This window comes from Triticum aestivum, chromosome 5A (assembly GCF_018294505.1).
Source record: "Triticum aestivum cultivar Chinese Spring chromosome 5A, IWGSC CS RefSeq v2.1, whole genome shotgun sequence".
Taxonomy (NCBI): Eukaryota; Viridiplantae; Streptophyta; class Magnoliopsida; order Poales; family Poaceae; genus Triticum; species Triticum aestivum.
Genome location: NC_057806.1, coordinates 166,057,593 through 166,062,911, shown reverse-complemented (window position 1 = coordinate 166,062,911; position 5,319 = coordinate 166,057,593).

The following is a 5,319-nucleotide window of genomic DNA, read 5'->3' as shown; positions in this document are numbered from 1 at the left end:
TTTGTGCTTCAAGTGTCCCAGTCAAGGACAAACTGAGTGGTTGCAAAATAATATTATGTGGTCAATGTGGATTTACTATTTTTTGGTGATAGTTCTGAACTGGTAAATAAGTTAACATGCGTAAGTGAGACTTGGCATTTTAAAGCTTAGGGTCTTCAACTTCAACCATGAATTGGGATGATAATGTTATTTTGCCTTCTTAACAGAATGGTGTCATAATCAGAACAAAGCTACTGCAAATGCATACCTTTTTTTTACAAGTGCATCTGCACCTTCTGATCCATTTAGAATTATCATAAATATATTTCCAAGGTTTTTTTCATTTCACTATAGAGTCTTTGCTTCTGGACTCAATGCACATTCATCAGTCATAAGAGACAAATACTAGTAAGTCAAGGGCACCAGAATTTGATCATGCCTCTTTCGAGAAGTATGTCTATTAATTCAAAATTGATGATCATCTTGGTCTATGTCGGTGAGCTTGTGTTATGCACTTCTGTGTTTGACAAGTAATGACTTGCAAAGATGATGATCATCTTGCTAGTTTGCTGGGTTTTGTCTCCGACCATTGTGTCGTGATGAATTTGCAGGTACCCCAAGAGGCCCTTGAGTTTGCCGGAATGTCGATTAACTTCCATGCCGGCAAATTCGGGTACTCCATGTGTCCTATTTTCAGCAAAGATCATGCTGAAATTTTCCGTGCTAAAGATAGGACATATGGGGTACTTGCGACTAATGCATGGGCCGGGGTATCTTAGTACTTAATTAAGTAGGATCAACTGCCCCTTTATTCTTGCTGCATTAAACCATAGGTTTTAGGGTGCCTCGGTGTCGATAAGAACCTAAATGATGAAAGCTTAGGCTTTTAGGGTGCCTCGGCGTCGACAAACCCTAAATGATAAAACCTTGGCTTTTAGGGTGCCTCGGTGTCGATAAGAACCTAAATGATGAAAGCTTAGGATTTTAGGGTGCCTCGGCATCGACAAACCCTAAATGATAAAAGCTTAGCTTTTAGGATGCCTCGGTGTCGACAAACCCTAAATGATGTAGTTTTGAATTATGAACATAGGATATGTCGTCATCGGACGACGAAAGTCTCCCAGGGGAGTGCGACTGGTGCCATGACGATCAAGGTCTGTGCGACATGCCTCACCTGGACTATGATCGGCGCTTCAGCATTAAGCTCGAGGAGACCTTCGAAGTTGAAATGGTACACAATGGTGACAAGTGTTATTTTCATAATTAAGCATGACTTCAACTATTTCAACGTGTAATTTTCATCTTTTACAATTCGAGTATAGCTTATCCCATGCCATGAAAGACGCTATGTCTTGGAGAGGATGGATTTTGAAGACCATGAAATTTCTGAAACAAGGAAAATTCACCTAAGGACTCATCACGATCTGGACTTTGAAGTAAATCTATATAATTCTGAGAGCGTAACCCATTTTGGTTGCAAAAATTGGGAACCATTTTGCAAGATGTATGGTTTTGATGAGGGTATGCTTATCACCATGGATCTTGGTAATCCTGACATCAACCAAGACAATATGGACATTTGGGTCCTTGTTGATACGCCTCCAGTTCTACCACTATGTGAGTTTCTCAAACATAGTTATTAGCTAATTTATATTGTTTATTTAAAAATAGTTTACAGCTTATTTCCATTGACAGCTTATTTTTATTGTTCAAAGAATGTGCGGGAGATGGTAGACAAAACCCACTACACCGATGGCTCCGAATTAACAACTTACAAGGAGAAAAATCATCTGGTCGGATTTTGTACTGACATTGAGAATTACAATATCCACAATCAGACTCCTCAACATTATGGTAAATACGTGCCACTAGTGCATGTGTTCAACTACGGTAACTACCATGGAGATACCCTGGTAAGATTTTTACTATTACGACATCCGTGCATCTTTTGCATACTTCTAAAACTAGTACATCATTGCTAACTATGAAGTTATTACTGTGTTTTTCAACAGATAATCCCAGAGAATTGTGTGCCTCATTTGATGTATAAGAAAGGTAGTCTTAATGTTTTGAACATACAGCCAGGTCATCCTATGAATCTCAACTGTCCATATGAGATTTCTAAAAGAAGTGGAGACATGAAAATCAAAGGATGGAAAAAATGTATGGACAGTCGTACGGAGGTTCTTGGAAGCAAAAGGAAGCGAAGCGCAAGAATTGGAGACAGGATGTTCTCCATTCTCCATAATGGAGAGTCAGGGTTTATATTGTTTTATGCTATTTTAGCTTAAATAGGGTATTTAGGTCCTGCCTAATACTGGTGATCATGTGCTAAGAACAATTAAGTAGGGTTGGTTCGATGACTATCAAGATGATGATTGTATGACTTGTTATTAATAACGAGTAGAAGTTGTATGATGATGATTAGTAGGACTTGTTAGGATTAGTATTACTTCCGACAAACTCGCTACTCGCGGTCTCGAGACTTGTAACGTTCTATCTTTGTACGGTCTTTTGAATTCGGAGACTAATATGATGAATTGTATTCAGACACTAATCTTCTATTGTATTCGATGAATCTGCTGTTGCTGTGTGCTACTGTCTATATTCTGTCAAATAATATATTTTGTAACCTCTGCAAAAATCAGAAAAGTAAAAAAAACCTAATATTCATACTAATGGTGCATCACTACAAAGTGCGCCATTAGTATGCCAAAGTATACTAATGGCGCATCACCGAACAGTGCGCCATTAGTATGCCAAGTATACTAATGGCGCATCCATCCGCAGTGCGCCATTAGTGTGCCAAAGCACATGGTTAAATATGGCCCCTGGGAGGCATACTAATGGCGCATGGTGTTATATACTAATGGCGCACTTGGTGGTGCGCCATTAGTAATAAATACTAGTGGCATGATACTAATGGCGCAGCAGTGATGCGCCATTAGTAGGCAAAATTGATGCGCCATTAGTAGGCCTTTTCCTAGTAGTGAGCATCGATCGGCTTCAGTTAGCAGCAGTAGCGAAGGAATCACTCGATCGGGTTCAGTTAACAGCCATCGATCGATCGCTCGGGTTCAGTAACGCGTAGCCTGTAATGCAATCTCTCGGGTTCGGTTAGAGCCCAATGCCTCGCTTGGGTTCAGTTAGAGCCAACGCCTCGCATACACGCGCGTACTTGTACGAGAGAAACACGCATCGCTCGGCCCCCGACCTCCCACCGTAACTGGGAACTCCCTGAAATTTTCCTCCCCCTTGCTTCTACCATGGTTTTTTCCGACATGGATGCCCAAAGAATATCATGCAGCTGCGTCTCCGACCTGCCCAGGACGAAAAGCCCATTTTCTGTCATGATTTTTTGTTATAGAAGTAGGAGCCCACCACATCTATGATGATACCGGGTTTTTTCACAATTATCATCATAGAAGTGTCATATGTATGACAAAAAAAAATTATTCGGCCCAAAATGTCACGGAGGTGTCTTTTTTGTTGCAATGTGATGAGCACATCTCCCCTACTCCACCATCACAGGTGCTTGCTCTAACATGGAACTGTTATATGTGGTTGCGTTTTCCGTATGGTGTCTAGTTTGCATTGCTTCTGATTATGTTGAATTGCATCTGCGTAGCTTACAACTTATACCTGCAATGATCACTTACCTAGAAGACACATTTAACTTGGGACTGTGATGTAGGTTGCATCTTGCATTGTCTTCTAGCTTGTACTGCTTCTAATTTCTTGAAATGGCACTTATGATGAGACACTTTTTACCTAATAGAGTGATATTGGTTGCATGTTCATATGGTGCCTAGCTTTCATTTCTTCTAATTTTGTTGAAATGCCTTCCGCTTACTGTTTTTTCATACATATTCCATCCTCCTATCGTACGTGTGAATATGAAACACTATCTTTTTTGGTATATATTCCATCCTCCTATCCTGCACTTGCCTTACATCAAAGTAGTGTTCGTGTCTATCATGCATAAACCAGTTATGCAGAGCTAATTTTATTCATCTTCTTGTGGTTTTGACTTCATAAGGCAATATCAGAAAATAGGAAGGAAAAGATTAAGTTAGGGGATGTTGGTGGTCCTTGGCACCGACGCAAACATAGACTCTCTAGATTTGCCACTGCTACTGCTAATGAAGTTGAAGTCCCAAGTCTACATGATGAGTTCATCTCCCGAACTCCACCATCGCAGGTGCTTCCTCTAAGTTGACAGTGTGATAATTGGTTTCATGTTGCATATGTTGTCTAGCCTGTATTTCTTCTATTTTGATTAAATTGCACCTGCTGAGTTTATACGTTATACATGTGCATATGACATGGCGTTCTGTGTCTAGAATACACTGCATCTATCTACCATACCATGTTCTTACATCAAAGTACTACTGTTTTGTATCCCGCATCAGTCACTCATGATTGGATGCTTTTAACATGGCAGTTTGATAGTGGTTGCATCTTGCATTGATTTCTACGTTGTAATGCTTCTAATTTTTCGAATTGCCACTTATGACAAGACACTTTTAACTTGGGAGAGTAATATTGGTTGCATCTTTCATATGGTGTCTAGCTTGCATTACTTCTATTTTCCTGAAAATCCTTCTGCTTAGTTTACACATCGTAGCTGTGAATATGTCATGTCGTCCTATTTTTCTTACATATTCCATCCTCATACGGTTGTCTTACATCAAAGTATTTCTTGTCTGTATCATGCATCAATGAGTTCTGAAGAGCGATTTTATTCTTTTGTGTTGTGGCTATGGCTTGACATGGCAAAGTCAAAAAGAGCAAGGAATAATATAGTAGGGAGTGGTGTTACTTGTCAGGAGAAACGGAAAAGGATCTGCCGTCCAGATTCTGCTGGTACTTATAGTGCAGTAGAAGGTCCAAATCCACCGGCTAAATCTACAAACATAGTATCACCTGCTCCACCAGCTGCAGCATCCTCTTCAGCTGTACCAGCATCTCAACAAGTTACTCGTTCGTTTGCTCCGGAACTGGCCAGTTCCCAAGCTGCCTTCACACGTAACACTACTTCTGAAGCACTGCTGACACAACAGGTGAGGGAGTCCTGGATTAGGGGGTCTCCGAATAGCCAGACTATATCCTTTGGCCGGACTGTTGGACTATGAAGATACAAGATTGAAGACTTCGTCCCGTATTCGGATGGGACTCTACTTGGCATGGAAGGCAAGCTAGGCAATACAGATATGTATATCTCCTCCCTTGTAACCGACCTTGTGTAACCCTAGCCCCCTCCGGTGTCTATATAAACCGGAGGGTTTAGTCCGTAGGACAACATACAATCATACCATAGGCTAGCTTCTAGGGTTTAGC